Source organism: Puma concolor, chromosome D1 (assembly GCF_028749965.1).
Source record: "Puma concolor isolate L17-30 chromosome D1, mPumCon1.1.hap2, whole genome shotgun sequence".
Lineage (NCBI taxonomy): Eukaryota > Metazoa > Chordata > Mammalia > Carnivora > Felidae > Puma > Puma concolor.
In genome coordinates, this window is record NC_141676.1 from 27,413,416 (window position 1) to 27,441,301 (window position 27,886).

At 39.3% G+C, this 27,886-nt stretch overlaps 1 pseudogene; it reads right to left on the minus strand.

Annotated features, from left to right (window-relative positions):
• Positions 1-159: 159 nt before the first annotated feature.
• On the minus strand, positions 160-12,400 carry LOC147576557 (thyroid transcription factor 1-associated protein 26 pseudogene; annotated as a pseudogene).
• Between the last annotated feature and the right edge of the window lie 15,486 nt (positions 12,401-27,886).

Below are 27,886 nucleotides of genomic sequence, written 5' to 3' on the forward strand. Positions count from 1 at the left end.
TTTTTTTTTAACTTTCAAAACACTTGATTTGGCCCAAATTTCATGTGATACAAAAGCATTACATGCTTAAACCTGTCACCCAGATAGAAGGCTCTTTCCATTCTTCAGGCCAACTTTCCTCACAGGCAAATAAATAAGAAACAAAGTATATTCTGTAGATCGTATATAGAAAATTTTCCTTTACGAGAACAAAAATATTTAGACATGTTATATTTAGTGTAGCTTAGCGTTCCAGTTTATGGTGATAACTTCAGTTAATTGGAGGTACATGACATATGCAGAAGAACTCAATAGACAGCAGATAGGTTAACTCTTGATTAAGGACAAAATATCTGACAGGTTTCTTTTCTTGTATTTTTTTTTAAAGATACTACATTTGTAAATTCAAGTTTGGTTGGCCCTTTTTAATCTTTTTGCTCAACATTTTGAACGCTTCCATTTTTTTTTCATTTTGTAGAGCCTTTGAACTTTGTCTCTCTCGTTTTCTACGCTCAAATTCTTGTTTCTTAGCAGCACACTTAGCTTGTACTCATTCATGTTTTTCTTCTGCTTTTCCATTTGATGCTTTCTTTTTCTTTTTCTTTTTCTTTTTTTTTTCTTTTTTTTTTTTTTTAGAATAGTAATGACGTTTACTCTTTTGCTATGCTGTTCTGGCTGAGCTGGTCACCTCTGCAATGTTCTTCAGACAAAGCCTGGTCAGTGCTAGATAGTTCTGGCAATGGCTGATCAACTTGTTCTTCTGACAAAAGCTGATTAGCTTTTCTAAATTGCTTCCTGAGCTTTCCTCTTCATCTCACTGGAGATGTTTCAGATTATCAAGGCATCCATCTGTGAATTGGGATTCCTATGAGGTTTGAACCTTCTTTTCCTACCGTAGCAATTTCTTGTAATTTTGAGGAATCTCCAGTTTTCTTGAAATGCAAAGCCTGTCCGTCAGGAATGCTCCCTGCAAAAGAAAGCAAATGGTTAGGTCACCACATCCTTTGTTTAAATTTCTTATTCCTGATGGAAAACTCTTTTGCCACACATCCCCAAACTCCCTGTCCACCACCTTGCTGCCACCTCTCTGGCACCGTGGCACATCAACCATGTCCAAAGTCCTGCTTCTTTTACTTAATATTATGGAATGAAATTGCTCCTGAGTCTTTAAATATTCTTCCAAAGTGTGTTTTTTTTTTCCCTCATGCCTGCACAGTGTGCAATCAAAGGACTGATCCCTTATTTACACATTCCCTTACTGGAAACATTTAATTTTTTCCTACTATAAATAACAGTATAGTGAGCATCCTTCCTCTATTTGTATTTGTACTTACTTCCTTAGGACCCACTTCTAGAAGTAATTTTTGGTTCAAATCATATGCATATTTGAAGTCCCTTGTGACATACTGTCAGTTTTTTCTGCAAAACTTGAAATAGTTGACATTCACCAGCACTGAGAGTAAGGACTGGAAATAAAATTTTAAAGATGGATAAGTTGTTAGATTCTAGGTACCTATACATTGCATATTTTATTAGATTGTTCAGAAAGGACAACACCTCTCGCATTATATTCAGCCATTTCCACCTACCCCCATGAGATTCATTCCATCTGGTGAGTGGCTACAATGTCCTATGCACTCTGTGTGCTTGACTTTGGGAACATAGTAGTGAAGAGATGGGGATAGGCAAAAACAAGCAAAAAGCCAGGAAATAACATGATGTGAAGAGTGCTCTGAGGAAGAAAATACAGCTGCTGCAGTGGTATCAGAGAAGGTCACCTAACCTGAACTTGAGAGGTCGTGAGAGGCTTCCTCAAGAAATAAAGGCCAAATGAACCTTGAAGGATGAACAGGTGTTAGGTATAGTGCCAAGAATAAGCATTATCTTAGCCCCACTGTGACCACAGAAAGCCGAAGAGATTTCTTCCATTCTTTCTCGAAAGTCTGACATCATCACTGATGGTATTGTGATACCTTGAATAGTATAGGGAGAGAGAGCAAACATTTGCGGCTGGAGTTCAGCCTTTTCGAAGTTTGCCCAAGCACGCTGGCCTCTGTATCTGACTCAGCCTGGCTTTGACTTCTGCTGCTCACCCACTTTTCCTCCTCATCTGGGATCCTGCATGGCCTGTGCAAATCTGTCATGTTAACTACTGGGATTGCTATGCCTGGCTTGAGTTGTTTTCTAGGGCTGCTGTCTTTGAGATATTTTGACTGCCTCCTTTGTATGTGCTGTTAAGTGTTGTATTTGTGCTTGACTCCGGGCTTAAGTCTGTATGCAGAAACCAGACATGGGTTCTTAAAGTCCGACAATTCAAAAAAAATGACAAATCTTCACAGATAAATCAATGCATTCAATATAGCTTGAGACCACACACTTACGTATCTATGGAGAAGTGAATAGTTATAAATTATACATGCTGAGTGGAACTACTGGTTGTAGCTGGGGCTGTAGACCAAGAGGAGGGTCTCTCTCTTATCTTCTTTCCCAAAACCCAGATCATAGACTAGCAGGGCTTCAAGGGGCAAAACAACATGATGCACAGTTAAAGGTCTCAACTCTAGCATCAGAGCAGTGGGATTTGAATCCCACTATGGCTTCTTACAAACTGTGTGACCTCCACCAAGTCTTTGAAGCTTCTAGATATTAATAAGATATTAGTCAATTAGCTATCAATACCTTCTGTAGTATGTATAGTCTAAGCAGCCATAATGAAAAGAACCTCCCCAAATACCATGGCTTCAACAATGTAAAAGTTTATTGCTCTCACACAAAACATCTCAGACCTAGATGGCACGACTGGTTAGGCAACTAAGCCATCCTCAAAAATGAGGCCTTCATCTCTGAGTCTAAGGCGGCTGTCCCCCCTCACTTGGTCATGACTGCATGCCAACCATGAGAAGGGAAGCAAAGGAGCAATTGGAGCACACATCTGTCCCTTTTGAAGGCACAACCTTGATTTCTGCTCACAGCAAATGGCACACTTGATTTCTGCTCACATTCCCTTGGTCAGAATTTGGTCACCTGACCATGCTTAGCTGTACAAGAAGCTGGGAAATGTAGTCACTGGCTGTGCAATCATGTGCTTGACAAAACTCAGGCATTCTATGATAAAAGAAGAAAGGGAAAATGGATATTGGTGGTCAACTGGGAGCATCTGCTACAACCGACCTCATTGGGTTGTCGCAAGGAGAAAGAGAGATGGCGTGTACAGTGGGTGTTAGATCAGTATTTCTCATTATTGCTCTTGAGTGCCACATGCCTCTTTGATGGACTGCTACAGCTGTTGAGGAAATACAGCAAACTTTGCATTAGCATATTATATTATAGCCACCCCTATAGAGTGTGCTATAGTGAAGAGACTGCCTCTGACCATTGCAGGTGTAACTCTGGGTTCACATTGTGATGAATATTTAGAACACTGCCCTAAACCAAACCTTCTTGTTCCACATAGCCATCACCTCAAACTTATTTTATTTATTTATTTATTTATTTATATATTTATTTAGTAAACATTTATATCATCCCTGCTATGTCCCAGTCTCCACTGTAAAGGTGTTTCCCAATGTTAACCTATCTAATCCTTACAACAACCCCATAAAGGATGAACTCTTATTATCTTCACTCTACATATGACACTGAGATATAGAAAGACTAAGTAACTCCTAGGATGCCTGGGTGGCTCAGTCATTAAGCATCCGACTTCAACTCAGGTCGTGATCTCACAGTTGTTGAGTTCAAGTCCCACATTGGGTAAGCACGAGCCCCATTCAGGTGAGTTCGAGCCCTGCTTCTGGTGAGCTTCAGCCCTGCTCCATGTAAAAACACGAGCCCCAGGTGAGCCCTGCTCTCTCTCACGCTCTCATTCTCACTCTCTCTGCCCCTTGTGTGGGATTCTCCCTCTCCCTCTCTCTCTCTCTCAAAAAAAATAAGAATAAGAATAAGAAAGAAAGAAAAGAAAGCCTAAGTAACCTCCTAAAGTCACATAGCTAATTAGTGCTGGGGCCAGGATTCAAACCAGGCTCTGGAGGTCACATCTCAATTTCAACATTGTTCTACCTGCCACAAAGCAGGCAGGAATACAGAAGGATCTGAGGTGAGTGTCCCACATTCTTAGAATACAACTGAAGTGAGGAGGCGTTAAGATGGCATGGGAGTAGGGAGAGCCTATGCTTGCCTCGTCCCTTGAACACAGCTAGATAAATATAAAATCATTTTGAACACCCAAGAAATTGATCTGAGGATTGAGAGTAAAACTGAATACCTGGGGTGAATAAAAAAACACCACATCGTGGAAGGTAGGAACTGCAGAGAGTTGATTTGGTGGAGGGAAGAGTTGCGGATGTTGCGATGGGGAGGAAGCCCTGATCACACAGAGGAAAGAGGGAGACAGAGAGACAGAGAGGGAGAGAGAGAGAAAGTACAATGGGGCAATTGCACAAGAAAAACTCTTCCCCAAAACCATTGACTGTGAAAAAAAGAGGGGCTGAATACCAAAGGTTTTTATAAACAGTGGAGTGCAGAGTCTGACATTTCAGAGGTCCACACCATCGCCGGGGTTGCACTTGGTGGGGCTCCAGTGGGAAGGAAGGTAGAGACCCAACAGCAGGCAGTGTGGTCTAAGGATACCCTGGGTTGCAAGGGGAGAGGCATTTCCCCTGCTTGGAAGGCATTTGGGAGAGGGGGCATGAGCACTCCAGGGGCAAAAGACCCGGTGGGCACCAGTGAGCTGCTCTGTTCACTAATATAGGAATGGGGATGCTGGCTGAGGGCAGCGAGACTTTCTGCCAGCTTCCTGCTGCCCTTTACCATAAACTCTGAATTGCTGCACAGTTGCACAATTTCTGGGACAAACTGGCAAACAGCTACAGTGCAGCGAGACCCTCCCTCAGGATCTCTAAAATTTGGAGTTTTTAAGCTGAGCCACATACCTGAGATAAGACACAGGATTGCTGTGCCCCTGGCAGGCGGACACCTCAGACCCAGGCAGGGTGAAGGAGGGGATCTGATGAAAGCCAAGGACACAGAGAGGTGATTGTTTGCTCGTCTGTGAAGGCTTCCTGAAGATAGGTGGGTGGGAGCTCCCTGCTCCGGGGATGAGAGAGCAGGGCCACCCCATTTTCACCCGGCCCATCAGCACTGACCAACTTCGGGGAGCAAAACAGAGCCACCAAGTGGCTTGTACCAAACCGCTTATACCAAGCCTCACCCCTCTGCATCCTGCAGTTGCTTCTCCAGCAGGCAAGTCTGCCTGATAATCAGCACCACAGGCCTCTGCCCCAGAAGACCAGCATACTGCTGGCATGCATCAAATCTACCGATTATAGAGTGCTGCAAACTTCAGCTCTAGGGGAAATAGGATCTAACTTCCTTTTTATTTTCATTTTATCATTATTTTATTTTTATTTTTGCTTTTAGTTATTTTTTTTATTTTTTAGATCTAGCTTCTTTTAACAAGTAGACAAAAACACACTAAGGATCTAGATTTCTTGCCTTTAAATTTTTTTCATTTATTTTTTTATTTTTGGATCTAGCTTCTTTTTTTTTAATTTTTAAATTTTTTTTTTTTATTTTTGAGAGAGAGAGAGAGAGAGAGAGGGAGAGCATGAGCAGGGGAGGGGCAGAGAGAGACACACACACAGAATCTGAAGCAGGCTCCAGGCTCTGAGCTGTTAGCACAGAGCCCAACATGGGCCTCAAGCTCACTGACCACAAGATCATGACCTGAGCCAATCAGACACTTAACCAACTGAGCCACCCAGGCGTCCCTGAATCTAGTTTCTTTTAATTAGCAGACCAGAACACACCTATGATTTAACTTCCCTTTTTTTTTCCTTTTCTTTCCCTGGGCAAAATGACAATACATAGGAATTCACCCCAAAAGAAAGAACAGGAAGAAGTAATGGCCAGTGATTTAATCAATACAGATATAAGTAAGATGTCTGAACTATAATTTAAAATAACAATTGCAAGGATACTAACTGGGCTTTAAAAAAGCACAGAAGACACTAGAGAATTTCTTACTGCACAAATAAAAACTAAAATCTAGTTAGGCCAAAATTAAAATGCTATAACTGAGATGCAAACCCATGGATGTCATGACAGTGAGGATGGGTGAAGCAGAGGAATGAATCAGTGATATAGAAGATAAAATTATGGAAAATAATGAAGCTGAAAAGGAGAGGGAAAGAAAGGTATTGGATCATGAAGGTAGACTTAGAGAAGTCAGTGACTCCTCAAAGCAAAATAACATTCATATCATAGGACTCCCAGAAGATGAAGAGAGAGAAAAAGGAGCAAAAGGCTTATTTGACCAAATTATAGCAAAAACTTCCCTAATCTGGAGAAGGAGACAGACATTGAAACCCAAGAAGCACAGAGAACTACCATTAAATTCAACAAAAGCTGGCCATCACCAAGACGTATCACAGTCAAATTCACAAAATACAAGGGCAAGGAAAGAATCCTGAAATCAGTAAGGGGGAAAAAGTCCTTAACCTGCAAGGGAAGACAGATCAGGTTCTCAGCAGATCTGTCCACAGAAACTTGGCAGGCCAAAAGGGAGTGGCAGGATATATTCAACGTGCTGAATGGGAAAAATATGCAATCAAGATGCTTTATTCAGCAAGGCTGTCATTCAGAATAGAAGAAGAGATAAAGAGTATCCCAGACAAACAAAAACTAAAGGAGTTTGTGACCACTAAACCAGTCCTGCGAGAAATATTTAAGGGTACTCTTTGAGTGGGGAATAAAAAGACCAAAAGCAACAAAGACCAGAAAGGAACAGAGAACATCACCAGAAACACCCAACTTTGCAGGCAATACAATGGCACTAAATTCATATCTATCAGTAGTCACTCTGAATATAAATGGACTAAATGCTCCAATCAAAAGACATAGGGTATCAGAATGGATGATAAAAAAAAAAAAAAAAGAACCACCTTGGGGGCCTGGGTGGCTCAGTTGGTTAAACATCTGACTCTTGATTTTGGCTCAGGTCTTGATTTCAGGGTTGTGAGATCAAGCCCCATGTCAAGCTCTGTGTTGAGTATAGAGCCTGGTTACAATTCTCTCTCCCTCTCTCTCTGCTCCTCTCCCCCACTTGTTCTTTCTCTCTCTCTCTCAAAAAATAAAAATAAAACAAAACAAAACAAACAAAAAAAACCCCATCTATATGCTGCCTACAAGAGACTCATTTTGGACCTAAAGACACCTGCATACTGAAAGTGAGGGGATGAAGAACCATCTATTATGCTAATGGACATCAAAAGAAAGCCAGAGTAGCCATACTTATATCAATCAAACTAGATTTTAAAACAAAGACTGTGATAAGAGATGAATAAAGGCATTATATCATAATTAATGCCTCATAATCAAGAACATCTAACAATTGTAAACATGCCCCCAACTTGAAGCACACAAATATATAAATCAATCACAAACATAAAAAAACTCAATGATAATAATACAGTAATGGGGGGCTCCTAACTGGCTCAGTTGGTTAAACATCTGACTCTTGATTTTGGCTCAGGTCATGATCTCACAGTCATGAGATTGAGCCCCACTTCATGGCTCATGGTGAGCATGGAGCCTGCTTAAGATTCTCCCTCTCCCTCTCCCTCCACCCCTCCCCCACTCACACTCATGCTCGTGCTCTCTCTCTCTCTCAAAAAAAAATTACAATTATAGTAGGGGATTTTAACATCTCACTTATATCAATGGAAACATCATCTAAGCAGGAAATCAACAAGGGAACAATGGCTTTGAATGACACACTAGATCAGATGGACTTAACAGATATATTCAGAATATTTTATCCTAAAGCAGCAGAATACACATTCTTTTCAAGTGCACATGGAACATTCTCCAGAAAAGATCACAGAATGGGTCACAAATCAGCCCTCAATAAGCATAATAAGATTGAGATCATACCATGCATACTTTCAGACAATAACACTCTGAAACTTGAAGTCAATTACAAGAAACAATACTGGAAAGACCTCAAATACATGGAGGCTAAAGAACATCCTACTAAAGAATGAACGGTCTAACCAGGAAATAAGAAATAAAAATTACATGGAAGCAAATGAAAATGAAAACATGACAGTCCAAAATCTTTGGGATGCAGCAAAGTCTGTCCTAAGAAGGATGTATATTGCAATACCTCAAGAAGCAAGAAAAGTTTCAAATATACAGCCTAACCGTACACCGAAAAGAGACAGAAAAGGAACAGCAACTAAAGCCTAAATTCATCAGAAGAAGGGAAATAATAAAGATTAGAGCATAAATAAATGATATAGAAACAAACAAACAAAAAAACCCAGTAGAACATATCAATGAAACTAAGAGCTGGTTCTTTGAAATAATTAATCAAATTGATAAGTGCCTCGCCAGGCTTATCAAAAAGAAAAGAGAAAGTACCCAGATAGGTAAAATCATGAATGAAAGAGGAGAGATCACAACCAACACTAAAGAAATACAAACAATTGTAAGAGAATATTATGAAAAATTATATGCCAACAAACTGGGAAATCTGGAAGAAATGGACAAATTCCTGGAAACATACAAAGTACCAAAGCTGAAACAGAAAGAAATATAAAATGTGAACAGACCCATAACCAGAAAAAAAATGGAATCATTAATTAAAAAGCTCCCAAAAAACAAAAGTCCAGGGCCAGATGGCTTTCCAGGGGAATTCTACCAAATATTTAAAGCATAGCTAACACCTATTCTTCTCAAATTGTTTCGAAAAATAGAAATGGAAAGAAAACTTCCAAACTCCTTCTACAAGGCCAGCATTACCTTGATTCTAAAACCAAATAAGTAACCTACTAAAAAGAATTAAGACCAATATCCCTGATGAACATAGATGTAAAAATTCTCCACAAGATACTAGCAAATTGAATCCAACAGTACATTAAAAGAATTATTCACCACAATCAAGTGGGATTTATTCCCGGGCTTCAGGGGTGGTTCAATATTCACCAATCAATCAACATGATACATCACATTAATAAAAGAATTATATGACCCTCTTAATAGATGCAGAAAAAGCATTTGACAAAATAGAGCATCCATTCTTCATAAAAACCCTCACCAAAGAAAAAATAGATGGACCAAACTTCAAAATCATAAAGGCCATATACAAAAGACCCACAACTAATATCACCCTCAGTGGGGAAAAACTGAGAGCTTTTCCTCTATGTTCAGGAACAGGACAGGGATGTCCACTCTCACCATTACTATTTAACATAGTCTTGCTGTCTTAGCCTCAGCAATCAGACAACAAAAGGAAATAAAAAGGCATCCAAATTGGCAAAGAACTCAAACTTACACTATTTTCAGACAACGTGATACTCCATGTAGAAAACCCGAAAGACTCCACCTAAAGATTGTTACAACCAATACATGAATTCAGCAAAGACACAGGATATAAAATCAACATACAGAAATCTGTTGCATTTCTACACACCAATAACGAGGCAGCAGCAAAAGAAATCAAGGAATTCATCCCATTTACAATTGTACCCAAAACCATAAGATACCTAGGAATACACCTAATCAAAGAGGTACAAGATCTGTATTCTGAAAACTGTGGAATACTTATGAAAGACATTGAAGAGAATACAAAGAAATACATTCCATGTTCATGAATTAGAAGAACAGATATTGTTACAATGTCTATACTACCCAAAGCCATCTGCACATTTAATGCAATCCCTATCAAAATACCACCAGCATTTTTCAGAGCTAGAAAAAAACAATCCTAAAATTTGATGGAACCACAAAAGACCTTGAATAGCCAAAGCAATCCTGAAAAAGAAAAGCAAAGCTGGAGGCGTCAGGATTCTGGACTTCAAGCTGTATTACAAAGTTCTAGTCATCAAGACAGGATGGTACTGGCACACAAAAAAAAAAAAAAAAAAGACACATAGATCAATGGACTAGAATAGAAAATCCAGAAATGGGCCCACAACTATATGGCCAACTGATCTTTGACAAAGGAGGAAAGAATATGCAATGGAAAAAAGACAGTCTCTTGAACAAATGGTGTTGGGAGAACTAGACAGCGACACGTAGAAGAAGGAAAATGGACCGCTTTTTTACACCATACCCAAAAATAAATTCAAAATGGATGAAATACCTAAATGTGAGACAAGAAAACATCAAAATCCTAAAGGAGAACACAGGCCTTGGCTGCAACAACTACTTACCAGACACATCATCACTGGAGGCAAGGTAAACAAAAGCAAAAATGAATTTTTGGGACTTCATCAAGATAAAAAGCTTCTGCACAGTGAAGGAAATAAGCAACAAAACTAAAAAGCGGCCTATGCAACAGGAGAATATATTTGCAAATGACATATCTGATAAAGGGTTAGTATCCAAAATCTATAAAGAACTTGTCAAACTCAACACCCCAAAAATAAATAATCTAGTTAAGAAACGGGCAGAAAACATTAATAGACATTTTTCCAAAGAAGACATCCAGATGACTAGCAGACACATGAAAAGATGCTCAATGTCATTCATCATCAAGGAAATACAAATCAAAACCATGAAGAGATACCACCTCATGCCCATCAGAATGGCTAAAAAAGACAACACAAGAAACAACAGGTGTTGGTGAAGATGTGGAGAACAGGGAACCCTCTCGCACTGTTGGTGGGAATATAAACCAGTGCAGCAACTTTGGAAAACAGTATGGAGTTTCCTCAAAAAGTTACAAATAGAACTACCCTATAATCCAGCAATTGCACTATGAGGTAATGACCCACAGCATAAAAAAATACAGATTTGAAGGAGTACATGCACCCCAATATTTATAACAGCATTAGCAACAATAGACAAACAATGGAAAGAGCCCAAATGTCCATTGACTGATGAATGAATAAATAAGATGTGCTATGTATACACACACACACACGCAAACAAATACAATGGAATATTACTCAGCCATCAAAAAGAATGAAATCTTGCCATATGCAACAACATGGATGGAGCTAGAGTGTATTGTGCTAAGCGAAATAAGTCATTTGGAGAAAGACAAATACCATATACCATATGATTTCACTCATATATGGGATTTGAGAAAAAAAAAAACACTTGAACATATGAGAGGGGGGAAAAGAGAGGGAAATAAACCATAAGAATCTCTTAATGATAGAGAACAAACTGAAGGCTGTTGGAGGGACATGGCAGGAGGATGGGCTAGATGGGTAATGGGTATTAAGGACGGCACTTGTTGTGATGAGCACTGGGTGTTATAAGTGATGACCCACTAAATTCTACTCCTGAAACCAATATTGCACTGTATGTTAACAAACTAGAATTTAAATAAAAATTTGAAGAAGAAAAAAGAACACAACTGAAGCATTGTACCACCCCCTGCCCACCCGTGGGCCTGGCTTTCTGATGTAAACCAATTGTGAACCCCATACAATTGAGAAAGGCCACAAGAAAATAACATTTCAGAGTGTCTTTGAAAAGAAGAGTGGGAAGTGGTTGTGCTACAAGAGCATTACAGGCCTAGGGAACCCTCTGGGATTGAGGAGTAGCCAAAGGAGGGGAAAAGAGTACCAAAGAAGATGGGGCTTGTAGAGGCAGTGAGGATGAAAGGAGAGGAGCAAGATCCTTAGACATCTCTCCATCTTGACAGTAAAGAGCAGCCAGAGCTCCAAACTTTGAAGTGAGTACAGTGAATATACCTGAGAAAATATGTTCATTAAAAGACTCACTTTCCACCAGGCAAGAGATTCCATTGACGTGTATTATCATTTATATGAAACTCCTGCTCTAGGATATGTGGAAATAAGCAGATTCAATTCTGAGACACTGTGACGTGAAGCTAAATTCTTCATATGGTGTCAAGTGTCAAAAAGCAATTGCTTCGTGCAATCTGAAAGCGAAAGTCTATTTCCTTTCTCAAAATATAAAACTTTAAAATATAGTATGCAATATATGCATTATATGTTATTGTCTAGCTTACTTACCACCAGCTGTTGTTCAAATTTTGCCCCATTTATCCTTCCTACTCTTCCATCTTTGTCCTCTGCCTTATCTTTCTCTCATTCTACTTAGTGAGCACTAGCTTAATTCTCTGGAAACTTGCGCTGGGATTACATCTTTCCTAGTTCTGTCCTACCCAATATTCCAAATACCAGTGAATAGCTGTTACTAATACTTTCCTCCTCCCTGGCCTCTGACATTTCAACTACTTGATGGGTGAATTATAGATGATTCACTAATAAAATTTTCAAAGTGTACAGTTCTTTCACTGAATGCCCTTTTGATATCTGCCTCCTCAAAGTACGGAAGGCACATTGCTCAGCTTCTGGGCCTGAAGTTTACTACGTTCCCTTCTCAGGAAGGCCTTCTTCATCACCTCTCTTAGGTTACAGCCTCCTGCAGGGTTCGCCATCTTACCTTCCCTGCTTTATATTTTCCCCATGGTACTTCTTACCTTCTAACATACTATAGAACTGACTTAAGTTGTTTAACATATATTTTTTTCCACACTAGAATAGAAGCTTCATGAGGAAGGCGGGTTTTGTTTTGTTTTTATTTATCAGCACTTGGAATTTTTCTGGCACTCAGTAGGTGTTTGACCAACATTGATTAAATGAGTCAACAAATACATGAATTAAGGAGTGAACTAATAGTACCAGGATAAACCATAGGACAAACCAGCAGAGTAGGTAACAGTTTGCCTTAAGGGATTTGATAAGATCCCTTGTTCAAATACATTGTACCCTCTTGTTTCATTTTCAAAGATATTTTCCTCTAGGACATGAAAGCTTTCTCATATTTAGGAGTCCTCCTTGAGAAAAGAAATGTATTCCAACCATCATGAGCCTTCTGATACGATGTGCCAAGAAGAACACGTCACTTCTGTGGCATTCCTACCAAAAATGCATAACCTGAGTCTAATCATGAGGAAACATCAGACAAACTCAAATTGAAGGACGTTCTATAAAATCATTGGTCTGCACTTTTTAAAATATAAAGAAAAAGAAAGATAAAGACTAACTATCTCAATTTAAAGAAGACTCATGGATGCCAATTAAGTATAAAGTGTGTTCCTGGATTGGATCTGGAATGAGGGGAAAGGCTTAAAGAATATTATTGGGATAATTGATAAAATTTAATATAGGCTATACATTTAATATGAATAATAACGCTGTATCAATGTTAAATTTCCTGGTACAATTTGATCTGTTAAATTCCTGCAATCTTAATATTATATCAAAGTAAACATTTACCAGAAAAAAAGGAAACACATTCCTAGGAGGGGTTTTATGTAAGTATTTCCTCAGGTAATACCTTAATTATAAGTTATATAGTAATTGACAGAGACCCAGAATGGGGCCCAGTTTAGGCCTTATGTGGGGGTGAAGGAGTAAGCAAGAACAAAGAGAAAAGGAGGATAAGGAGGTAGTGGAAGCCATTGAATTCAAATTTTACCTATGCCACAGTTTTGCCTTGGACCAGTGACTTTTTTGTGTGAGCAATTTAAGATACAGAGACCTAAGTTCAAAAGTAAGAAGATATAAACACAAACAGTCAGGCTACCTCGAGAAATGACCGTATGATTTTCTTACTTCTTATATACCTTATGAGATATGACGTATTAGTACTTATAAAACCCCGAGATCATCCAACAAAACAGACTGTAAGGTTACCTTATATTATTATCCTGAGGTAAGGAATTACTTGCCAGTGAACATTTGTTTTTGACTTTTTTATTGCTGTATAGTTAGTTGATACTAGTTTAGTAAATATCAGCTGTTATCTTCAAAACGGGCCCTGATTTTATGGCTGCTTTGGTGGTGTTTGGAACATGACTGATACTGCTGTGTGATCACACTGTCAGGTTTAGAGATTGTTCTGTTTATTGTTCCATTGACAGGAACTCTGACAACACAAGTCCTGATGTCTGAAGTTAATTAAGTGTGGATGTCTCACCCTACTATAACAATATACATTCCTTAAACAGTCTAATCTCTGATATCCAAGGGTCCATAGTAAAAATCAATCATAAAGGAAATCTTGAGCAAAGGAAAGTATCATGATCTTGGAAAGGGGTTGAGACAGCTGAAGCTTACAACAAACAGAAGGTGCCAAAACTATCAGTCACCAAGACTCCCCCTCATGCCACAACCAACCCCACAGGGAGCATCACAGTTGAAAGAAAGATCGAGCAGTGGCTAACCACAGGCTGCACGGACAGGGAATTCAACATCGACCATGGACAGAAACATCGCATTGGACTGGGGACAGAGGAGGTATGTAGTTTGCACCAGGGAAAGTATATACCCTTCTTACATCATATTGTCCCATGTTATTATTACTCTTTGTCCCTTCCAAACATATGAACACAAAAGTCCCATGTCCTAAAAATGGGGAAAAAAAATTTGTAACTGTCAGAAATATTACATAACATGAAACACAGCAGTCTATGAAATCAGCCACATAAATGATGAAACCAAAGCAAAAGTTCTAGTTGTTCTGTGGCAGTGTTTAAAAGAAAGGGGTAAGAAAGGCATATTTGTGAAGAAAGAAACTAAAAAGCAGAAAATATTGTGTGCTCAGACATGTGAAGAGCCCTATCTACACCATGTTAGATTATCCAAACGCTCCATTCCCAACCATTTTAGCTACCCTTTACATGTGTTTATGACTATAGGGAATGAAAAGCAGATCAAAACATTGTCCCCACAGCCCATATTTGTAGCAAACACTCCTTCCCTTCAAAACATTAGAAATTTGTGGATGTAGGGCCAGGAAGGCTGAATCATAATTAAATGTGGATATGCTATTATTCAATACTGTTGTGAATCTAAAAGAAATGATGACCAAGCGGTCAAAGCTAGTGCCTCCCTGAGAGCCCAAGCCACAGTTAGACTGAGGGCAGATGTAGCTGTGGGAACCTGGCTGGAAAGGAAGGCTTAGAAGGAACTAAAGTGATAAGGGTGAGTTGATGGAGATTAAATAGTCTGTCCTCATCAGAGAAAAAATAAAGGAAGGAAGGACGGAGGGTGGGGAAGGGAGAGGAGAGAGAGAGAAAGGAAGGAGGGAAGGAGGAAGAAAGAAAGAAAGAAAGAAAGAAAGAAAGAAAGAAAGAAAGAAAGAAAGAAAGAAAGAAAAAGAAAATAAACAGCAATCAAGACTCAACTTGCGTGGCTCAGTCAGTTGAGTGTCCAACTCTTGGTTTCAGCTCAGGTCGTGATCTCACAGTTCATGAGTTCGAGCCCCACACTGAACTCCACACTGATGGCGCACAGCCTGCTTGGGATTCTCTCTCTCTCTCTCTCTCTCTCTCTGCCCTCTCCCGCTCACACTCACATGTGCCCCCACCTTTCTCTGTCAAAATAAATAGATAAACTTAAAAAAAAAAAAAAGACAACCTGGAAATGCTAAGGAAAGTACCATTTTCCCAGAATAAAAGGATGGAATTTGTTCCAGTGAAGTCCAGAGAATGGTGGCTAATGAAGGGATCAAAATGGAGAGGTGGAAGAATCAAAGCCTGGCTACAAGAGACCTTTCCACTTAGAAAACTTGCTTAGCAGACAGCAAAGAGGAACATTGGTCCTCAGCAGCTGCACTTTGAGTGCCTGGGGCATGCCTGAACTCAAAGAATCTAACTGAAAACTATTTACTGACCAATGAACCATAGGTTCTGTTTAACCAGCATACAGGTCTATGGACTTGTTCTTTCTCCTCCAAGTGCTAGTTTCCAGTCCTTGATTTGGAGCAGTTAACAACTCCTGACTTTTCCCCCTTGGCAAAACTGGTCAGTGAATTTCTTCTCTAAAGTGTGTTCTGTTGCCTAGTGAGTTAAGAAATACTTGACTTTTTTTTTAAGCACTGGGGATTCCCCCCACCCCGCCCCGCCAGAGGAACATGAACAAGAAAGATAAGGGATGATGTGTAAATTAGCTAAAGGTAACTCTAATCCCCCAAAGCCTTATGCAACCAGGTGAAGTTTGGAAAGAACCAGCTCATGTTTCCTAGTCCCGGGTATGGGGACAGGGCCACCAAACAGATGCAGAGAGAAGAGAATGGCTAGGTAAGTGTAGTCTTTGCGAATGCAGTTCTTGTGTCCTCGCCACCACTGCTCGTCCTTCACTTCTACCCCCAGTGCCTGTGGTTTTCCTCTTTACAACAACAGTGGAAAACTGGAAACCCCTCCCTTCCTGCTGGGGGTGTCAACACAGCTTTTCTCTTGCAGCTCAGATCACTGCTGCCAATGGCACCACCATATAATGGCACTGCTTCCAAGTGGACCCTATCGCATTTACTATGGCCATTGCCACCCCCTCTTGTTTGATTGCCATGCCCTCCAACAATCTTTTGCTGCTCAGCCAAGTACCTCCCCTGACCCCTGCTAATGTGCCCACCACATAGGGAGATCAACATCCCAGTTTTGTCTAGGACAAAGGTGTTTCCAGGGACGTAGGACTGTCAGTGCTAAAACAAGAAAGTCCCAGGCAAACCAGAATAGATTGGCATCCTGCCACCATAGTGTCCACAACTGCCACTGCCACTGACTTGTGTCTTAGCATACGAGATGGAAACAGCGGAATCAGGAGCAGTCCTAAGAAAAACTACTGGGGTAGCTTTTTCCTCTGCCTTCAGGACCCTGCTGGGTCCCCTGGAAAAACTCACACACCTCCATTTCCCTGGATGGAATTATGTGGCCCTAGAAGATGTACTTCCTCTCTGCAGTCCATCCTCTGTGACAGTTCTCTGTCCATCCTGCTCTTCCCAATGTCATTATCTTTGGGGAAGACCTACACTCACAACCAGAGTGACAGGGCCTGTACTTATAATATGTGTGCAGCAAGATACCACGTAGAATTCTCTTTTTTTTTTTTCACTTTAAAATCTGCTAATATGTTATATTAAAGGTTAAAGGGTAGGGATACTTCCAGATAAGTGTACTTTCAGGTATTTTAAAAAAGAAAACAAACTGAAATCTTTCGAGGAGAAATTTCTTAATGTCACCAAAAACTAAAAAAAAAAAAAAAAAAAAATATCAAAATGGAAATTAATTTGCTGGCTTTTATAAAAGCCACACATACTTTTATTTCAAGTGCTTTAGAAAACAGAGAAAATCATATAAACTTAACCAAAAATATCATCCCAAATCCCACCACTCCAAGATAACCACTGTTAATATTTTGATCAATTAGATAAAATTAATATTGTATATGTCCTTCTAGTTTTATCTATGCATATCTATGTGCTTAGATATACAAGGCTTTAAATAAAAATGAAATCATATAATATATACATTATGTATAAATATGTGTATATACATACAATACTTCTTTTCATTTATTAATATGTCATAAACATCTTTCCATGTCAGTATATAATAATCTACATGATAATTTTTTAAGTTTATTTATTTATTTGGAGAGAGAGGAAGAGAGAGAGAGCAAGCACAAGCAAGGAGGGGCAGAGAGAATCCCAAGCAGACTCCACACTGAGCCCGATGCCAGGCTTGATCCCACAATAAGGGAGTTGGTTCATGACCTGATCCGAAGTCAAGAGTTGGACGCTTCACCAACTGAGCCACCCAGATGCCACTACATGACCATTTTTAATGGCTACATGGTATACCATTGATGCTTACTGTAGGTGCTCTTTAGCGTGAGTAGGGCCAACAGAAATTTCCCAAGGAGAAACTGTTAAGAAAGCATTTTTCTTAAGGGCTATCTCTGTTTCACTGTCAAGCTGGCACCTCTGAAAAATCTGCCATAACTGAAATTCCCAAAAAAGTTTACAGAGTAGTCCCTAAAATAAAATATCTAAAATTGTACATTTATCAAATATTAGCAAAGAAAACCCGAAAAACAAAAATGGAAATAGAAAACCCAGAGGCACTCTAGTCTAATAGACAATGAATCGTGTTCTGAAACAGAAAACTGTTCCAGAAAACAAAAACAAAGAGGAGAAAATAACTGTCAATTAATGTCAGTGCAGTCCCAAGAGGTAAAAAACAAATTTACAAGAACTAAATAAAGAAGCGAGCCATCATGAATGAAGCAGAGGTAAAAATCATAGGAGAAAATGGAAGCACAGCCCTAAAGGTAAAAAAAAAAAAAAAAAAAAAAAAAAAAAAGAAGGCAAATATGAAAAGGACTCTCCAGAACTTGAAGACTACAGTAGACGATAAAGAGGAAGAGTACTAAGGAGGAGAAACAAAGGTATAAGAAACCAATGCAAAGTACCAATCAATACTTACATGTTTTCTTAAATCAGAACAAATTTTTAATTATGACACAAACTTTTAATTGTGATACTTAAGATGTTGAATGTTATATATTTCATATGTACATGATGAATATACATTTTGTAAACAATAGTAATAAAATCAAACACCCGTGGACCCACCACTCAGCCTAAAAAAACAAGCATGACTAATATGAGTAAAGTCTTTTGTATATCCCTCCCTGACACTGTCCTCCCTCCCTCTTGCTTGCCTTTATAGTTCAGCCAAACACATATGTTCTATAAATATTTGGGAGGCGGGGTCTGCATGTTTTTAAACTTTATGTGAGTGCTGTCACACTGCATGCATCCTTTTGTAAACATGAAGCCTGCTGAAGCAGAGCCCCTCTGTAGGAGATAGGATGTGTGCGTGTGTCTCATAAAGAAACGCAGCAGGCAAAAGGAAAGTCTCCTTGCTGGAAGGCTAAGATGTGTCCTATCAAGAACTTAAGTTGAGGGCACTATTTGGGTGCCAGAGTTTCTGGACATGTCTAGTAGACTGGTAGCAAGGTCCAGCACAAATCTCTTTGCAGAGGTCCTGAGAAACCTGTTACAGAACAATCCATCCCACAAGAAGAGCTACAGGATCCAGGAACAAAACCTGAATGATTTGGAATATAGCCCGGGAGCTGTGATACAGATTTTGGGTGCCAAGTTTAATTCCAGTGGTACCGCAAAATACGAGATTCTTCTTCTTCTGTATTCTGTAACGCACGAGAGCCTGAGCAACGCTGCTTTAGCATACCACCAACAGACTGTGACATAAAGGGGAGAAAGCCATTCTTCCTCACTCTGCCAAGGTCAACCTTGGCCTCAGGAGGGCCCAAGACGCACAGCAGGAGGACACGGTGAAGCCAGTGGCACCACCAGAAACACAGAGAGCTTCCCTAGCACCCAGCGAAGTGAAGTAGCGGCATGCCTGGCTGTCAGCTCAAATATCATCTCAATGTATGGGGCCACTCTACTGGAATACTCAGACTATTTTTTTAATATAGTTTATTGTCAAGTTGGCTAACAGGCAGTGTACACAGTGCACTTTTAATACTCAAAATATTTGAAAGAAAAGTTGGTAGAGGTTTGGACTTCCTGTGTCCGAGAAGCTAGTGAACTTAGGGTATCGATGCTAATGTGCCTTCACTCTCATCCTCAGGCTGGTGAGGTCTGAGGAAATTTCAAGTTACAACATCTACGTGTCAGAAGGTAACCCAGGGTGGAAGTACAGACTGCATGGGGAATGCAGGGATAATTCCATTTGTCTGGAACTTAGGGTCTGTGGAAGTTACTGGAGGATGAACCTGGAAAACTAGGCTTCTCTCAAGTTCTATGGGACCTGGCAGGCCAGGCTAGGGGATGTGGACTTCTAAGACTAATTCAGTCCTGCTGAAAATGTATTAACACATAGTGGCACGCCCAGCACTGCGTTTTAGGAAAATTAATTTGCCAGCAAGATAAAAAGAGATAATAAAATGGAAAGAGTGAAAATCAGAAAAGCAGAAGACCGCTAGAAGAGTCCAGATAAATTGAAGTAACAGCAGTGGCTGTGGGGCAGATTCTAGAGCACCTGTGAAGTAGAATTGATGAGGACTGGGCTCCATATCCGATATGTCATTAAATGATGTTTGCGAATCACAATATACTACGCAACTTTAATATACCTTAAGCTTTCTGAAGTTTAACGCCATTGAAAGTGAAGCCACAATGACACCAAGAAAAAATGCCACTATGGAATTTTCCGTGTTGTCATAACTATAATACAAAAACTCTAAAAGATAAACACATTCTTTACATATAGTCTATATTTTCCCCTTCTTATTCATTTAAAAGAAAAAATGTCCTAGAAGGAGAGACAGGAAATTTCATTTTCCAGACCTTCAGATTGCTAGCCTGGTCAGGTGAAGAGAAGTCTGAAAATTATGTGTGCTTTATTCTAAAGAATCTGAGAAGCAAGACTTCAAGTGTCATTTCTCCATCCAGATTGTGCGTGTTGGGGATTTGAGTGAGATTTCAGGTGGGTCCCTGATCACATGCCAACCAGACATCTGCGGTCAGAACTGCTGTCCCACAGTGCCACAGGAAAGGAGACTGTTTTATGTGCTGGCCGTGAGACCTGTGACCCTGCAAGTAGGCTTGTGAAGAGCATGCTTAGCATTTTCCTGACACAGAGCCATGGGCTCTGTTTTGAGATGGTGGTGTCCCCAGTTTAGAGAAAACAGATTTAGATACTGATTGGTTTATTCTAAGTGATTGATTCCAACAGAGACGAAGAAAGTGGCCTCTCCAGTAACTACCCCATTCCAGCTCATCTCTTGTTGGAATACAACCACCAAATAGTAACCAAATGGCTGATGCCTGCTTGCCGATCCAGCGCCCCTCTAACCTGTGTCTCAGGATTGTCCTGTGTGAGTATAAAGAGCGTGTGACAAGGTGGAGGAGGGGAGAACTTCCTCTTTTGCCTTCTTGGAACTTTAAGAGTAATAAATTTATACTTTAGCCAAGAGGGGTTTTTTGTTTTTTGGGGTTTTTTGGTATGCTTACTTTTGTTTCTAGAAGAACAATACGTGCCACACGTGCTTTGTATAAGAGAGGATGCAGCAAAATAAAAATGTACAAAAAGTGAGAGTCTTTCCCCCTCATGACCCAAACTCTCTCTCTCCCTGTCGACCTCTCCATCGTTCTCTCTCTCATCCTATGGTACTTACTGAGCTGAAAATTGCTTATATCACTCAAAAATACCTTAGAGCTGTGCTTTCAGGTTAATATGTACAACTACACCTGTTCTTTTTGATCCCCACATAACGGTCTATAGGATGTGCATCCCACAACGTATTTAACCATTCCCCTAGTGACAGACATTAGGTAGTCTCCAGTGTTCATTTTTATAAACAATACTATGATAAATATGTCCTCGACTGTACAATTTTGTGTGCTTTGAGAAGTCTTCCTGTAGGATACATTCTTAGAAGTTGAATTACAAAACTCCTGTCCCTTATGCATAACCCTCCCACACTGGCCAAATAGCCGTCATACCAGCCTTCAGAGCTAGGCACCCACTGTCTCTCTCTTTCACTCACATCCACTTCCAGCTTTCATCTACACGCTGCCACTAGCTGGTCTCACTGGAGGCAGCTGGTTTCACAGGCCACTCATTTTATGCCCAGGGAATCTGGCCATGCAAAAAGAAGCAAGAATTAGTGTCATAAATATAAAACAAGCTTTCAAAATGTCATCTGAAAAAGAGGCTACTAAGAAATGATGGATAAGAAAGTGGATATTCTGAGGTCATGAAGTAGACAAAACGTCTTCTCAGAGTCCCCATCAGTTCTCAGTTTTGACTCCTCATCTCCTTGCTTTGAATGCTCACAGATGGGTAGGAAGAATTTCTAAATATTTTGGTAGATTCTCTTTTCTCACTAATAGCTCCTTCATTAGGCAACTTGTGCCAGGAGAAGCAGATGGGCTGGTGCAGACTGTTGGCGACACACGACACACGTCTCTAGGTTCTTTTTCACAGCACATACCGTTTAACCTTCGCAACCATCCTGGGAGGAGTAGGTGCTGTGACAGGGGCTCGGCAATGGTGAGGTGACTTACAAGGCTAGTAAGTAAGGCCCTTGGCTCTGAGCCAGGTCATCCTGACACCAAAGCCCACATTCCTGTCACTATTTGAGAAACTTGTCATAGTCTTACTCTAGGCCATTTCCAGATAGGTGGTTTGTCAGTCTCCTTTTACAGGCACACCTCCTCCCTAGAATAAGGAAGGAATCCAAAGAGACAAAAGTGTTGTTTCTTCTGAGTTGGACTCACAGTCTATTGTTTGCATTGGTTTCTTGAATTTATTTGCGGTATTTGTGTCTTCCAACCTTAAGTAAAATTTCAATAAGCAATAGAAAATCTTCCATTGAAATTGGCCCATGGGAAAGCAGAGAGTGAGTAAGATATAGCTTTGTCTCTGAAAGTCCTTTACTCCTAACAGCATGTGATAGAACAGGAAGGCAGAACCTAAGTTTAACTGAGGACTGAGAGATTGGCAAAGTGCCATCCAATTTTTAGGAAAAAGAATTTCTCAGGCTGGATCATAGAGTTGAAAACTGACTAATCTTTGGTTACTTGACCTTGGAGTTAAGCAAATGGAAATAGATTGGAAACATATTTTTTTAAGGGATGTGTATTTCCAGGGGTGCCTGAGTGGTTCAGTTGGTTAAGCATCTGACTCTTGAATTTGGCTCAGGCCATGATCTTGCATTCATGAGTCTGAGTCCCACATCGGTCTCTGTGCTGATAGCACAATAAATAAATAAACACTTAAAGAAGAGATGTGTATTTCCAGAGAAATTCACGCCTAGCAAACAATAAGAGCCTGTGATTACTTAACCATTAAGGCAATCCACAGACTCTTAAACCCATGAGATATGAAATTATCTTGTCATTGATAAAGCCCCCCTGAGAGCTTTCTCTCCAAAGCCCCGTTTATTTTTTATTATTTTCAATTTATTATTATTTTTAATTCCTGTATAATTAATGTATGGTGTTATGTTAGTTTTAGGTGTAAAATACAGTGATTCAACAATTCTGTACCTTAGTGCTCATCACGGTATATGTACCCTTAATCCCCTTTATTTCAACTGTCCCCTGACCCACCTCCCTCTAGAAACCACCAGTTTCTTCTCTATATTTGAGTATTTTTTTTTGTCTTTTTTTGTTGTTCATTTGTTTTGTTTCTTAAATTTCACATATGAGTGAAATCATATGGTATTTGTCTTTCTCTGACTGACTTATTTCACTTAGCATTTACCCTCTAGACCCATCCATGTTGTTGCAAGTGACAAGATTTTATTCATTCTTTTTTATGGCTGAGTAATATCCCAATATATAAGTAATATTTCACATCTTCTGTATCTATCCATCTATCAATGGACACTTGGGTTCCTTACATATTCAGCTATTGTAAATAACGCTGCAATAAACATAGTGGCGCATATACCTTTTCAAATTAGTGTTTTTGTATTCTATGAGTAAATACCCAATAGTGGAATGACTGGATCATGCGGTAATTCTATTTTTAATTTTTTGAGGAACCTCCATACTGTTTTCTACAGTGGCTGCATTCCCACCAACATTGCACAAGGGTTCTTTTTTCTCCACATCTTCACCAACACTTATTGTTTCTTGTGTTTTTTATTTTAGCCGTTCTGATACGTATGAGCTGATATTTCATTGTGGTTTTGGTTTGCATTTCTCTGCTGACAAGTGATGTTGAACATCTTTTCATGTGTCTGTTAGCCATCCGTATGTCTTCTTTGGAGATATGTATGTTCATGGTTTCTGCCCATTTTTAAAATTGGTTTATTTGGCTTTTTTGTATTGAGTTGTATAAGTTCTTTATATATTTTAGATAGTATCCCCTATGGGATATATCATTTGCAAACATTTTCTCCCAATCAGTAGGCTGTCTTTCTATTTTGTTGCTTGTTTCCTTTGCTGTGCAGAAGCCTTGGTTTGCTGTAGTCCCAGTAATTTATTTTTGCTTTTGTTTCCCCTGCCCCAGGAGATGTATCTAGGAAAATGTTGCTATAGCCAATGTCAAAGAAATTACCTCCTGTGCTCTCTTCCAGCAATTCTATGGTTTCAGAACTCACCTTTAGATCTTTAATCTATTTTGAGTTTATTTTTCTTTATGGTGTAAGAAAGTGGTCCAGTTTGATTGATTGATTGATTTGCATATAAGCTGTCCAGTCTTCCCAACACCGTTTGTTGAAGAGACTGTCTTTTCCCATTGCATATTCTTGCCTCCTTTGTTAAAGATTAATGATCATATAATCATGGGTTTATTTCTGGGCTCTCTATTCTGTTCCATTGATCTACGTGTCTGTTTTTGTGCTAGTACCATTCTGTTTTGACTACTGCAGCTTTGTAGTATATCTTGAAATCTGTAAAAGAAAGAGAGGAAGGGAAGGGAAGGGAAGGGAAGGGAAGGGAAGGGAAGGGAAGGGAAGGGAAGGGAAGGGAAGGGAAGGGAGAGAATTTGGATGTCTCTTATTTCTTTTTCTTGTCTGATTGCTGTATTTAGGGCTTCCAGTGCCATGCTGAACAAAAGTGATGAGAGAGGACATCCTTGTCTTGTTCCTGATCTTAGGGGGAAAGCTTTAAGTTTTTCACCATTGAGGATAATGTTAGTAGTGGGTTTTTCATATATGTCCTTATTATGTTGATAATAAACCTAAACCTATGTTGAGGATTTTTATCATGAATGGATGTTGTACTTTGTCAAATGCTTTTTTTGCATTTATTGAAGTAATCATTCGTTTTTATCCTTTCTCTTGTTGATGTGATGTATCACATTGATTGATTTGCAAATACTGAGCCACGGTTACATCCCAGAAATAAATCCCACTTGATCATGGCAAATGATTTTTCTTAATGGATTGTTGGATTTGGTTTGCTAATATTTTGTTGGGGATTTCTGCATATATGTTCATTGGAGATTTTGCCCTCCAATGAACATACATTCAAAGATATAGTTCTCTTTTTTTGTAGTGTCTTACCTGGTTTGGTATCAAAGTAATGCTGACTTCATAGATTGAATTTGTAAGCTTTCCTTCTTCTTCCATTCTTTGGAATAGTGTGAGAAGAATAGGTATTAACTATTCTTTAAATATTTGGTAGAATTCACCTGTGAAGCCATCTGGTCTTGGACTTTTGTTTGTTGAGAGTTTTTTGATTACTGATTCAATTTCATTGCTGGTAATCAGTATATTCAATCTTTCTATTTTTTCCTGATTCAGTTTTGGGAGAGTATAGGTTTGTAGGAATTTATCCATTTTTCTTCTACATTGTCCAATATGTTGGTGTATAATTTTTCATAATATTCTCTTCTAATCCTTTGTATTTCTGAGTTGTCAGTGGTTATTTCTCCTCTTTCATCTCTGACTTTGTTTGAATCCCCTCTCTTGTTCTTTTTGATGAGTCTGGCTAAAGGTTTTTCAATTTTATTGATCTTTTCAAAAAACCAGCTCCTGGTTTCATTGATATGTTCTATTGTGGGTTTTTTTTTTTAAGTTTCTATTTCATTTATTTATGCTCTAATATTTATTATTTTATTCCTTCTACTGGTTTGGGGTTTTGTTTGTTCTTCTTTTTCTAGCTCCTTTAGGTGTAAGGTTTGGTTGTTTATTTGAGATTTTTCTTGTCTCTTGAGGTAGAGGCCTGTATGTACTAACTTTCCTCTTACAACAGCTTTCGCTGCATCCCAAAGATTTTGGGTGGTTGTGTTTTCATTTTTGTTTGTCTCCATGTATTTTTCTATTTCCTCTTTGATTTATCAGTTGATTTATTCATTGTTTAGTAGAATGTTATTGAACCTCCATATATTCATGTTCTTCCCAGATTTTTTCTTGTGCTTGATTTTTAGTTTCAAAGCATTGTGGTCAGAAAAGATGCCTGATATGACTTTGATCTTTTTTAATTTGTTGAAATTAGTTTTGTTTCCTAACATGGATATACAGGCAGTCCTTACTTTGCACAGTGTAGTGTTAACCAAACTCATGCACATCAGAACTGTGTCTTCACTTTGCATCGTTCTGTGATCATTGAAGACACAGCTAGATATGCACAAATTTCCTAACATGGTACTGTGCAAAGCAAGGATGACCTGTATCCTAGGCTGGACAAAGTCAAAAAAAGAATTAATAAGTATTGGAAGCTAGTACAAGAATTCACTGATAGTATAACACAGACCAATAAAGATATTAAAATATGATGGGAAAACTAAGAGAAATGAAGGCTAGATTAAAGGGCTCTATTACACATTTCTTAAGCTCTAGAAGAGTACAATGGGACAGAGATAATGGAAAAGGGTCAGAACTGAAGAAAAATGTTAACTTTCAAATTTTTTAAACAGTGCATATTAAGTGGTGAGAGAGGAAGAGGTATGGGGACGATTGCAAGAAACAACAAATAAAGCCTGTGAGAGAGGCTCCAGGAACCCCATCAGAGAACCTAATATGTGTTGCCTCAAGTTAAGGGACACAAAGCACAGATCCATAACTCATGTGTGGGAAAGCAGCCTGCAGCAACAGAGTAGAGGTTGTGTGTGGGAAGTAACATACTCACCTCCAACCACGGAACAGACTGCATGAATGCTAGGGAATGGACAGGAATCTGGAACAGCTATATCAATGGAGTAACATTCAAAGGGATCTGGAAGGGAAGCCCCTGAAGAACATATAAAAGTGCCCATGGGAGAGAGATCTGCATTTAAATGTCTGCCAGGTCCAGAATGCCCAAGGAGATCTTAAAAAAATACTGGCCAAGAAACACCTTTCTGATTCCCATGACCTTTTGTCTTCATCTTGCTTCAACACAGATGGGGTTAGTAGAACAACTGGGGGATAGAGGAGGAAGAGAGAGAGAAGAAATTCATATCTCTCTTTCCCAGATGGTATATTCTTCTCTGCAGTAGGCCCTAGGTGGGAGAAGAAAGAAAACTTAAATACCACACTGAGATGGAATTTGCAACTAAAAGTGACCATGACATTTTATTATCTGTAACTATTGACTATGCAAGTTTTCATCCAGGAGTAGGGAAGGACTACCCCTAGATTTAAAAAAATAAAAATAAAGTTGCTTTTACTATTAGACCCTGGTTCATACACTGTTGACAGTAATTTCAAATACTGCTCCAAGTTGGAGCCACAGATCTAAAATAAACCTGCTGGTCCTAGCACCCAAAAGCCCTCCCTGTAGCAAGGAGCCCACTCAACATACAAGAGATGTCTCTCTTTTCTTCTTGATGTCCCAGCTTCCAAAAAAAAGAGGAGAAAATCCTTTCCTCTCATGATCCAAGGCTCTATTTCTACTCCAGGATGATCAATGGTAGGAAAAAAATATTTCCTTAAGGGGGAAAATAATTTCCTCCTCCTCATAAGGGGTATAAGCTAACTCATGACTCAGACAAGAAATGATAATCATCCATAGTGAATTTCCCAAAGTCGGTTATTCCAAGAACAGCCAGGCGTTTACCGTGGTCTTTGCTCCAACGCGAGGCAAAAAGACAATCATGTTTATCCTCGTATGGTCTTGTCTCAGATCTTCATCAGCTTTAATATTCTATCCGTTTAGGTAAGAAAATAAAAACATCTTCTAAGAACAAGTCATCTTCAGGCGTAGAGCATTAATATTCAAGATGTAGGGGCGGGGCGCCTGGGTGGCTCAGTTGGTTAAGCTTCTGACTCTTGATTTCCACTCAGGTTAGGATCTCATGGTTTGTGAACTTGAGCGTTTGGGATTCTCCCTCTCTGTACCTCCCCCACTCATGCTTTCCCTGTCTCAAAATAAATAAATAAACTTTTAAAAAATTTTTTAAAAAAAGATTTAGGGGAAAAAACATGTCGATAGAGGCATGGGTTTCAAGATGGACTCAAATTAGATTCCTAAATATAACATTTGATATCTTCATCTACAGGATTGCCATTTAGGTCATTGTGTAAATAAAGGAGTTCATTCAGAAGTCTTTCCAAAACATCTACCCCAAAATAAATGGAAATTTTCACTTTCAAAAACAGATACTGGTAGCATCTTTTAAATGACATTTCACTGGGGTACCTGGGTGGCTCAATCAGTTAAGCGTCCA